Consider the following 13018-nt stretch of genomic DNA (forward strand, 5'->3'; position numbering starts at 1 on the left):
GTAAATACAAATAACACACCCTACAAAGTGATGCCTTCTTGAATATTGATCAATATGAATGATTTTCCTTTCACAGTTCTTGTGTTTTGATTCTTTATGAATAGGAATTGATTCATTCAACTAAAATTGGTATTGCTGATTTTGATGGCACTTCTGTTCTCTAGCTTGATGATTGGGTGCTGTGCCGAATTTACAAGAAAAATGGTAATTCTCAGAGAGTACAAGGGGTAGAACGAGATGAATCACCAAGTGCAGATGAAGTGATGGCTTCTTTGCCTGATATTGATCAGCAAAACAAACTGCAACTACCCAAAATTACCTCTTTCATTGGGTTGTTGGAGAGTGACAATCCTTTCATAGATGGTTTTTTAAACGATGAAGCCATGGATGGCAATGGAAACAGCAGCAGACTACCTCAAGTCCAGTCCTCCAACCTCTCTCACAACAATTTCAGCAATAACAATGACAACAATAGCGATTGCCGATATGAAGTTGTCCCAAAACAAGAAGAATTAGCAGTGGAGAATGACAACAAATTCAATTCTCTCAAGAGGACCCTCTCCTTAGCATATGGGGACGATGAAACCAACCCTGCAAAGAGATTCAACAACATGCAGAACAACTACAGCTACAACGTCAACAATAATGTTTCAGCCTTGCTTAATTCAATGCAGCGCAATCAAACTTTCCAACAACAGAACTTCCTAAGCGCATTGAATGACAGTCAATAGAATTTCAGACTTCCCTACATTCAAAACATGCATTGGACCACCTAAGAAAACAGAAAAAAAAAATTCAACAGCTGCAAAGCCACTGACGTTTGACACACAGACAATATATCTAGGACAGTGATTTGATCTTTATCGAATTTAAATGTCATAAAAACAATGTATGAAACAAATAAATTCCCCCATTTCACAATTAGTATAACAACACATGCATGAACACCATAACACTAGAAAAACTAGTACGCCATGAATTGGGCAATGGAATGAAAACATACAGCACAGTCTTCATCCCTCTTGATCAGATTGACATGTACTGGAACCCTCCTGTCTGCTGGCTCCAATTCTTTAGGGCATTCAGACTTATGGATACTCTGCAGAAAAACAATTCAATGCCTATAAAAAAAATTGCAGTGTAGCATGAAAATCAGATTATGCTTGTTTAAACTGACATAATATGCAACTTTCATCATAAAAATAAAAATGCTAGCACATACTACTTGACACAGCATTACCATTTAGAATAACCATAATTGTCCAAAAGACATAACTGCCACAAATGCCGCTTGAATGAAAATAACGCTGAAGCACAATTCCCATTCTAAAATCTAATTTCTGCATCCCTGTAATAAAAGTGGCATCATATAGAATGCTTCAAGATAGGTCTGCAATTAGCTAAGTAATTGGACCGTTGAGAGGCCATGATGGATGAAAGTTGTATATATTATTATTCTCCAAGGACCACGGAGCTAACTGAAATCCATTTTTATATGGTTTGTGACACAGGCAGAGTTATTCAATATTACCATACTAGGAGTAATGAGCAAGAGATGTCTCTGTGTACGATGTTGCCATGGAATATAATAGGCATAGGAATAGTGTGGGCTGGAGGACAATACAGAGCTCCTTCATGAGCCCAAGCATTTGTTTTCACCTCCTTATCAACCACCAGTAACTTCTTTGCGTCATAAGGAATATATCCTGGCAGGGATTCAGTTCATCACAATGTGATATGGTTTAAGGTCTTCATATTTCTAGGCAAATACATTAGAATGTTGTTTGAAAAGATTAACATACCTCTCCTTAAAATTTTGTATATTGATATGGATACCCAGTTGTTGTTCGCGTGAATTCATTTGTTTAACTTCACCTTCAACTAGGCAATCTTTAAGGTATCTAAACAAGTTCAATGGTGAATTCATTTGTTTAACTTCACCTTCAACTAGGCAATCTTTAAGGTATCTAAACAAGTTCAATGGTTATTTATGACTACTTTTATTCCATTTCATAGCCACTTTAACCCCCGAATAGGGTTTTCGGCATGGCTTCCTCAATTCAAACTCATTATCATCGACCCTTGCTTTCAAAAAAGCCCATTCACATTTCAATATTCTTCCACACACTATGCCTTACGGCGTTTCCTTTGCAACATTAGGTGCAAATGCTAGTTACTTCCTACTATGATTTAAGCAAATCTTTGCATAAAAAATGGATAAAAATAAGATGTAAAAAATATACTTACATGAGTTACTTCCCACCATTAATTATGTTTTCTTCAGCACTTACGTAAAAATAAAATTGTAATTATAAATTGAAATTACAGTAAAACATTTTTACCATATTTGGTTCTATATTACTTTTAATCTTTTATTATTTTTAATGGAATTAACTCTCAATATGTTAAATATTTACACCTACTCCTATACACAACTTGTTTTTTTCAATAAATTTGATTTAAAAAACCATTTTTATTTATTGTTTTTTTTCTTAATACTCAATGAGAAAGAATTAGGCGCCAGATCCCGCGTCCCTATGTGGCAGGGCTACACCTCTGCATATCTAACATCAATTCGGACATCCACATCGTTTCTTCTAGATTATGTAGCATATACCATATGACCGTAGGCCATACTTCCTGAACAGTGTCAGAGGCTAGATGGTTCTGGAGAAACAATTACAATTACGGCAAAGTGAAAATTGACTTAAAAAACCCATTTTTATTTACATCAATTCGGACATCTACATCGTTTCTGCTAGATTATGTAGCATATACCATATGACCGTAGGCCAGAAACAATTACAATTACGGCAAAGTGAAAATTGACTTAAAAAACCCATTTTTATTTACATCAATTCGGACATCCACATCGTTTCTTCTAGATTATGTAGCATATACCATATGACCGCCATATGACCGTAGGCCATACTTCCTGAACAATGTGAGAGGCTAGATGGTTCTGGAGAAACAATTACATTGGATGATTCTGGAGAAACAACTACAATTACGGCAAAGTGAAAATTGACATGTTGCCGTAAGAATGCTTACACCTGTATCGAGCATTTGAGAATCATCTCGAACCTGTGTTACAGAGTCGACTAGACGGTTCCTCCTCGTCTTAAAAAATAGAAAGTAACATCTCATCTGATACAATCCAAGATCGATCTTGAAATCGAAACACTGAGAAATCAGAGTGTTGTTTTTCTGTATTCATTCCAAGCGCATATATTGCAGTAATTCATTACTAGTTGAAAATGTCGATAATTCCCAGCTTTTTAGGCAGGAGATCATTCGATCCCTTCTCTTTGGAAGTATGGGATCCTTTCCAAGCATTCACAGATCTGACCAGCGGGGGACCATCGGGCCAATTTGTAAAGGAAACTTCCGCCATAGCCAATACTCAGATCGACTGGAAGGAAACGGCAGAGGCGCACATTTTCAAAGCTGATCTTCCAGGTTTGAAGAAAGAGGAGGTGAAAATAGAGTTGGAAGAGGGCCAAAGAGTTCTGCAGATAAGCGGGGAGCGCAGCAAAGAAGAAGAGCACAAGAACGACAAATGGCACCGCATTGAGCGATCCCGTGGAAAATTCCTTCGGCGTTTCCGGCTGCCGGAGAATGTGAAGGTGGAAGAGATCAAGGCGAGCATGGAAAACGGGGTGCTGACCGTTACAGTGCCGAAGCAGCCTGAACCCCAACCTCCGCAACCCAAATCCATCGAGATCTCTGGTTGACCTCTCTCGCTGTATGAAGATGTCATAGTGGACCTGCTGTGGGTGTAGAGGAAGGTTACATAATGTATAGATGTGTGTAGGAAGCGGTTCTCCAATTGATAGAATAAACATATCCATTCCCATCCCGAGTTATTCCATCGATTGCAATGTGCTTGTATGTATGTAGTATGTGTTGTATGTTTTTCAATAATATAATAAAAGGAGACGCAGGTTCAGGCTTCTGATGTGCTCTGTAAAAGATTTTCATTTTTGTTTTTGAACTGACATGTTCCACTGCTATCAAACAATATGGACCATAAAATGCTCGCATGTTTTCTGTGTAAAAGGTTTTCATTTTTTTTTAAACTCCTATGTTCCACTGCTATCAAACAATATGGACCATAAAACACCCCCAGTTTGGTTGCATGTTTATCGAGTTTGGATGATTCCCAATTTCGAGTGAAGAGCTAATTAGAAGAACTCTATGTTTCATATTCTATTTCTACATTGAATAGAATAAAGGAATTTGGTAACATTTTTATAAATACTCAAATTTTATATTTAAATCATTCTAAAATGTGTTTTTCCAAATATATATGATATAAAATTTTATGCATTCTTTAGCTTAGCATAAAAACATATTTCACTCAAGGTTTTTGTTCACTTTTTAGCTTGGTATATTTAAGAAAGCCTACATAAGCATTCCTATATGTTTTGTTTCTGTCTACGTAAACATATCTATATGTCTGGTTTCTGTTTCTGTTTTCTTTGGTATTTATATTTTGAGTTATAGTTCTTTGACATTTATATTTTGAGGAATAGTTTTATTGATGAATGGCACAGGATATTTCAGTTTCTGTTTTCTTCCAAATTTATATTTATATATAAATTTTGAAGAAAACAGAAACAGAAATTATAGCTACAATAATAACAGAAATTATATTATTAGTTACATCTAATAATAACATATACCACTGAAATTATACCTACAAAAATATTAATAACTTTGTGGAGACAGGTTATGTTCTCAATATGTGAGAAGGAAACCGCTCGAAAGAGGCCTTTTAACTTGTGTATCTGCTGCTCGGAAGAGACCTTTAAACTTGTGTGTCTGCTGCTCGAAATAGACCTTTAAACTTGTGTATCCGCTCCATGCAGGGGCTATAAGTGGAGGAGCGAATTCTGTTCCTTTGTTGAACCAGTTAGTGACTTATGAGTTGCCATATATATATGCTTTTCTCGAGGTTCAGCCATCTTGCGCAGTAAAAGGCTCCCAAAGGCTTATGATTTCCAGTAGTAGTTTCCGCTGATGGTAATCATAATGCCGCAAATGACCAGAAGGATAAGAGAGTGTGTTATCCATGGAAGCAATATGCCTATTTGACTTTGGTGTTAGAATTTTCCTGTACTCCAAGAAGGAGGCACAATTGTATGAAGCAACCCGAACATGGCTGAATGGTCTGTCCTCAAAAAAAATTGCACAATGACCCTTCCCCAATCCCCAACAAAACTGAAAAGGGATAGTTCTGTTTTCTATATGCCCATTGAACCAAAATCTGAACCATGCTTCAATTGAATTATATGTTTGATTCTCATGTATCTCCAGCATCTGTAGGACATATATCCAGGTTCTTTTTGAAACAGGACAATCAATGAAAAGGTGTAGAGCACTCTCTTCCATTTCATGGCATAAAAAGCATCTACCCGGACCCTGGAATCCCCATTTGCAGAGATTGTCCCATGTCAAAATTCTATTTCTCTGGACAAACCATCCGAATAGCAAAATCTTTTGTGGTAAATGTCATTTCCATGCTTTTGAAACCCAGCATTTGTCCTCATAGCCCCTACAAGATGTGGAAATATGATTGAAAATTTCCTTAACAGAAATATGACCATTTGTAGGGTTGGCATACCAGAAAACCGTGTCTGCTTCTTCATTAAATGTGATGCCAACCAAGAATAAGTGGAAGATGTATCTGTCCCAGATTTCTGCCTGACCACCATGGAGATCCAGATTGTCTGCTGTAATCCAAATGGGGAAAAGTTCCAGGGGATCCCAACCCTTCATGATCTGCAAGAAACATGAGATATATTGGAGTTTAAGTGTTCAGTAACACCTCTGGGGAAGTTTTGATCTCCAGCAATTCCATAAACCCTATCCCTTCCAAGCAGGGTCTTCCTCCCTGGGCCAATGGACCAGCAAAGGTTCTCAATTGACCATTTCCTAGTCAGTAATAGACTTCTCCAAATGTATGATGCTGATTTTGTGCCTTTTACCCTGTTTGCTCCAGTCCATAGGGTCTCTGTATTTAAGGTATTTTCCCATAAAGATGTCCATTCCAAATGCCACATCCAGAGATAACCCACCATAAGCTCATGGACAGTAGAGCCCAATCGAACAATTCAGTCTTTTTGATATCCCATCCTCCAAATTCTATCCTCCTGGATAAAGTTTATCTATGTTAACTAAATGTATCTTCTTACCTTCCGTAACACATAAACATATAAATTTTGTGATGATAGCATCAATGCGGGAGATGATCTCTCTGGGAAATCTAAAGAGATGCATCCAGTATACAGGAATGTTCTGCAGTAAAGATTTTACAAAAACAAGACTGCCTCCATGGGACAACCACTTGCGAATCCAATTATTTATTTTCTTGCCGAAGATGTCCATGAGCCATTGCCAGTCTGAATTTAAACATTTATTTGGATTCATGCGAAAACCCAAATAAGTGAGGCAGGAATCCACGGGAGCATGTGAAACCCCGAAGATGTGTGCAATCTCCTCCACCTACGCATCCTCCACCGCAGAGTGAAAGATGTTTGATTTGTGTTTCTTTATAATCAAACCTCATGCGTTATCGAAAGAGTAGATGATCTGTTGAAGATGCAGTCACTGATCAAAAAAATTCAGAAATATGTCACCGACCCTTAAAAAAGCATTACAGCGAGAGATGCAGAGTTTAAGATATTCCTTGTCCTTTGTTGGTTCGGAACCAAACGCCCGGCAAAATACGCAGAGAAGAAATGCACCAATAACCGCCAAAGCGTATTTAGAGTAGATCAGGATGCGGGTACAGGAGGCAAACCATTTGATGCCATCTGTAAGGAAAGCCCCAACTCCAAGGAGTGGAATATCCAATATAAAAACAGCCCAGTCAACCAATAAAATGCTTGAGCCTATTAATACTTCAAAGATGTTATTGGTTCATCGTACTCTAGTTTTTAAATGTTTATTTAGTTTCAACAAGGTTTCTCGTCAAAGAAGGTAAAAGAGAGGGTGGGAAAGCATAAATTTACTTGTTATTATTTAAAGAGGCATATGCGTTAAACACCACTTCAAAATCACCATATTTTATACAACTTCATGCTCCTCACATCCTTGCCTCGTCAATTTTTCTGCACATAAAACATTATAACCATTGAAGTTGAGGGTTTTCTTATCCCTTTCTATTAAGATAAAAGTGAAAAATGACCTTAAGATAAAAGTGAAAAATGACTTTGCTATGATGGTTTCTCGTCAAAGAAGGTAAAAAAGAGGGTGGGAAAGCATAAATTTACTTCTTATTATTTAAAGAGGCATATGTTGCGGGTAGCTCTTCTTTCCTTGCTTTGCAGAGCATTTTTGGTATTTTTCTATTATGATTTGGTATTTTTCTATTGTGATTTGTTGTAGTTTTCCATTTATTGTATTTTTTCAAAATTGGTCAATAATTACTATTAGTCAATAATTACATAATAGTAATTTAGCATCAAATTAAATAGTTTGAAATTAATGCAGTGTAACATAGTTTTATTTGTTTTTTAATGTAGTTTTCCTTGTTTAAGAAGAATAGTAATTTAAAGTTGAATTGAGTAGTTTGAATTTGTAAGTCTTTTAAGTTTAACATATATTTGTTTTTCAGGAGGTTCTCCTCATTTGTTAGATTATTATTCCCAATTTTTCTAATTTTTGGTTTAGAGTATTTTTAGAAGTTCAATTTTATTTTATGTTTTTTTGATTTTAAAGATGAAAAAACATGGAATATAATATAAGAGTTTGGTATTTAAGATTATGGGTTAGTTCAATTTCACATAGAAACTTACTTATCATTTCAATTTTCTAACTATCACAATAGGTATAAAAATTGATAAGCACATTTTAAGACTATTTTTTTTTTAATAATATGTAGTGTTATGTAAAACACTTTGTTAACAATGAATATTCCTATGGAAAATGACCATTATAGGTACTTATTTTTGCTCTCCTTGAAGGTTGCATTGTGTGTAATATGTCATAAAATATTACATTAACATCTCCATAATTAGCATGCCCCCTTTCAAGGTTAATCATTGACAATTGGTTGTTCATAATAGTTTGTAAATTGAATAAATCAAAATAGCCTTTAAAACCAACTATTCCTTTTGGTTTTGTTCTTTCGATGCACCTAAATACCCAACTAGGAGAAACCTGTATTTAAAAGGGGTGGAAGAGAGGAGGCATTCTCTAGCATGTCGAACCTCAAAATAAGCAAAAGTAGTCTTCGCCTCTAGCTACTATCTCAACTCATCATTTTTCTCATATAAACTTGTCATTAGATGTAGTGATGGTTTTCCCTCTACTACTCTAGCTAGCTCTTCTGGCTCATTGTGGCTCATATTTCTCCCTACCATCTTGTGTCACCATCCCTTGCTAAACTATTAGCAAATTGCTCTTAAAAAAATAAGAATTTAGTGTAACAATATTCAACATTGTAAAGTCTTTGAGTCCATTACCTCCATTAAGTTAGTTCTTGTGCATCTCAATGTCCCATCACTCTAGATATTTAGCCAAAATTAACCTTGCCTATCATGGCTCTATTTTTCCCTTGAAATTATGAAAGAAAGTTCATTCTTTAGTCACTTGTCAATGAATTTTTGAAGAAAATTTAAATCAAAACTCCTCACGATCAATTCCACCTCTAATAACACCATCTTTAAATTTTTGAAAACAAAAATAATAACCACAGAGAAAAACAAAACCTTGTTTGAACAACACATAGCATATAAAACTACAAAATAGAAATAATTTCAACAAAACAATTACATAACACTAAAAGAGTCGAAGACATCCATACTCGTAATGCTTTTAATACAAAACTTTTATCCAAAAAAAAGCATAGGATTGGTAAATTGAAATTTATCATGAGCCAAATTCCACTTGGAATATAAAGCAAAATGTCCCAATATGTGCTCTTTGCCTTCCTCGAGTGTCATGCATCTTCAAAAGTCTTTTTAGAGGATGGGTTCATTGTTTTTTCCCAGTTTTCTGTATCCTCAATGACTTGTTTACGAGATGGGTTAACTACTTGTAGGGCACCAAATTTTGGGTCCAAACTCTATCTTTCTGGATAGAGAAATAAAATTTAACAACAAATCTTCTGGAGATGATCTTACTCCATTTCTTAGCATAGATCAAATAGGTGGCGGTAGTTGGGGCTACCTTCGATATCTTGTATAACGTATTACCCAAATAAATAATCATAGAGTGAGGTCTAGATTCATATACATCATGTCACTTCCATAAGTATGGTTGTCCTAATAATACATCATAAACTTCGAGAGGAGAAACATCACACAATACCTCATTTGTGAAGGACTTGATGTTGTAAAGAAGGTGACACTACTGGCTGACTAGGAGATATCGTCCTTGGTGAAGCCACTTGATATTGTACGTCTACGTGTTTAGTATGGTCAATAAACCCAGCTGCTTCATGACTTTTGCTGAAATAAGGTTCTTTTGGTTACCACTGTCGACAATGAATTGTAATGGCGAACCCTTCACCCACATTTGTGAGTGGAAAAGATGCTCCCTCTCCTTTGGATCTTTGAGCTCATTCTTCTAGATCTTGGTGGTTGCAACAATGGCCCTGGGCTTTGCATCAATAATCTGCTTCCCTTTGTCATTCCTCTTGTTGGGTTGTGACTCAGGGTCGAAACATGCATCTGATTTTGAAGCCTTCAACTCGGCCACCAACGACTGCTTGGCCCGACACTCACTTGTGTTGTGAGTGGGGCTCTTATAGAACTCACACCACTTTCTTGTGACCTTCTTTGACTTTGTCGTGGTTTTATTTTCTTACAACTTCGACGGGTTGTCTTGGGTCATCCCGCCTTGGCTTTGTCCTTTGTTATTCGAATTCGTAGATCCAAAGTCTCGTTTCTTTTGTTTAAACTTATGCTCGATCTTGATAGCGTAGCGGTACATCATGCCAAGTGAGGATATGTCCAGGAACTCCATCTTTTCCTGGATGTACCTATGTAGGTAACCACGTTATTTGAGTACCAAATGCCTGTCAGAATCTTTGATACCCAACTTTTTGCGAACGGTATGAAAAATATTGGTAAACTCTAGCACGTCTTGGTCCCTTCCCTACCGCAACGTGGTCCACTTTATGTATTTATCCTCATAGCTTCTGGCAAGGCAGTACTTCTCCTTGATGGTTTATCTAAATTGGAGCAGATTAGTAATGTTGTGCTAATTCCCCATTCAGAAATAAACCCAAGATGCTTATCATTTTCTTTTCAAGTGCTTAAGAATTCAAAAACTTTTGCAATTAACAGATTCCCATGAGAGTTTCTTATGTAAATGTTATAAACAATTTAACATAAAAACATATGTTGAACAAAAAATATATAAAATTAATATACAACACACAAAAAGAACATAATAAAGGAGTTCACCCCTTCTGGGCTACGTCTCTTTGGCCCATTTTCCAATGGCTTGGGCCTTTCTATTATGCTCAAACTACATCAAAAGAGTATTTACAATGCTCAGATGTCTCTGAAAGCTGTCTCAATGAGTTCAGAATGCCCAAAACTACTAGAATTGACTATTTTTGAATTCAATCTAGATAATAACTGAAGGAGTTATGACTTCTCCCAGTTCTCCCACTATTTGTTCCAAAAAATGCTCCAATACTGGCAAAAAACTACAAATTAGCCCCAAAATTCGCTAACCGGGCAATAATTTTGTCGCACCATGGGCCATATCATGTCGGTCTTATCGCATATCATAATCGATGAGTTCAAGCGGGTGGAAGGTCTTGTTTTAGCGACGGAACACTGCAATGTGATATAGGCAGACTTGACGAAATATTACACTGTTTCATAAAGAACCATTGCGTCTGGGGTCTTATCACTTGTCGCATTCGATAATTGGCTATGGGATTTTTAACACAGTGAAACATTTGTGATGCGATATCACGGACTCGCCAGAACATAAAACTGAAACACAATAACATATCGCGTCCGGAACTTAAACTGTGTCGATACTGGTTCGTCGATCCCTTTCACCGATTGTGATTGCAATTTGATTGCATCGCAACCCAACCTACCAAGGGCTAATTTGAGACACCTTTTCCACCTAGAACTATGATATGAGATTTGTGAGGGCCAATGGTGAGTTGCCACTTCGTGTCTCCTTATTCGCTAAAGACTTGCCACATCATCCCAATCTTGCCATATAGGCAAGTCAAACCAGAACTTTGACTTACTCTAACTTATGCATACGAAATCAGATTCGAGTGTCATTTGCACCGTAGGATTCAGAATGACTAGCTCTTCAATCTAAAACTAAGTTTGACAAAATTGTAACACTTTGATTTTTGAGCATAATTATAAGCACCTGATCACTCCTCCCCACTGGAAGCCTTTTGGACCCCAAAAGGATCACTTTCAGTTATTTGAACAGATGAGGGTACCGTTCCCTCACCTTCCCCACTTCAATCCATTTGGCCTTTGATGGATGTGTACCTTTGAGACCCACTCGAAGATAATCAATATTTCCTTTTTTAGTTGTCCTTGTCCTTCTATCAAGTATAGTGTCTTGTTGAAGCATATAAAGGTATTCTGGAAAAAATTCTTCAATAGATGGAATTTGAACATTCTCTCCTTAATCCTCAATCAAAGGAGGTTCATACAATTTCAAATTTTCAACATTAACAACATAATAGATTTGCATATATGAAGGAAAATCAAGCATGAAAGCATTATTGCCAATTTTTTCTAGAATTTTAAATGGACCATAACCAATTGGTTTAAGCTTTTTACCTTCACCTTGAAGCCTATCCTTGCTAGTGTATAGAAAAAATTAATCACCTAATTGAAATTGATGATCCACACGATGCTTATCATGCCTTGCCTTATACTTTCCTTGACTCTTTTCTAGTTGTTCTTGAATTGTTTGGTGAAATAACTGAATTTTCTCAATGAATTTATTTCCCTTGTATATGTCATTATGTCCATCTACAGCTGCATCTTTCTCAAATATGAAATCCAAAGGCGATTTAGGAAAATACCCAAGACATGCCTCAAAAGGCGAAGTTAGAGTATAAGAGTGTTTTGCTCGGCTGTAGTGATATTGAATATAATGCAACGCTTCATCCCACAACTTATGATGTTTGCTACAATATCCTCTTAGTAAATGAATTATTGTCATGTTTACCACTTCAGTTTGAGAGATGACTATCTGTTTACATATGGAAGGTTGTATGTTTCTTCAAACTGGTGTCCATCAAGTTCCATAAACTTGACCAAAAATTCCCAACAAATCAAGAATCACGATCACTTACAATAGAAGTAGGCAATCCAAAATGAACTCATACATTTTGAAAGAAAAGTTGAGTTGTTTGTTCAGTTGTAATTTGCTTTTTACAAGCCATTAATATGCACATCTTGCTAAATCTATCCATAACTACATACAAATAATCATGACCTTTCCTTGACAAAGGAAGACCTCCTACGAAATCCATAGAAACACTTTCTCATGGTATTGAAGGCACTCGAAGTGGTGTGTACAATCCTAGTTTCATATTACTAGGCTTACTGGCTGCACACAATGAACAACCTCTTATAAAATGTGACACGCTTTCAAGCATACGAGGCCAATAAAAATACTTCTGAATATTTGTCATTGTTTAACTTACACTGAAATGTCTAGCAATAAGAGAAGTGTGCACTTCCCTTGTGACATTTACTCTCTCTCCCTGTGGAACACAAAGTTTTTCCAAATGATATAACAGATTATCATGTACATGGTAGTTTAATTCGTCAACTTGGTGGCCTTGAATCAAGTTTAAATATACCTCTTGAAAATCAACATCTTGTGCGTATTGTTCAACATAAATTTCAGGCAAAATAGAATTATTTTTGAGTAAAATGGCTACATTTACAATCGGTCTAGAAAGCATATCAGCAACCATGTTATATATACCTTTCTTGTACCTCATTACCAAGTGGAATTGCTGTAAAAATCCCATCCAACGAAAGTGCCTTGACTGTTG

The 13018-nt window shown here is 36.3% G+C and overlaps 1 pseudogene; it reads left to right on the forward strand.

Annotated features, from left to right (window-relative positions):
* Positions 1-3015: 3015 nt before the first annotated feature.
* On the forward strand, positions 3016-3955 carry LOC149241315 (17.8 kDa class I heat shock protein pseudogene; annotated as a pseudogene).
* The last annotated feature ends 9063 nt before the right edge of the window (positions 3956-13018 follow it).

This window comes from Pinus tabuliformis, chromosome 8 (genome assembly GCF_031772625.1).
Source record: "Pinus tabuliformis cultivar Carrire ecotype Pingquan chromosome 8, CPIR1, whole genome shotgun sequence".
NCBI classification, from domain to species: Eukaryota; Viridiplantae; Streptophyta; class Pinopsida; order Pinales; family Pinaceae; genus Pinus; species Pinus tabuliformis.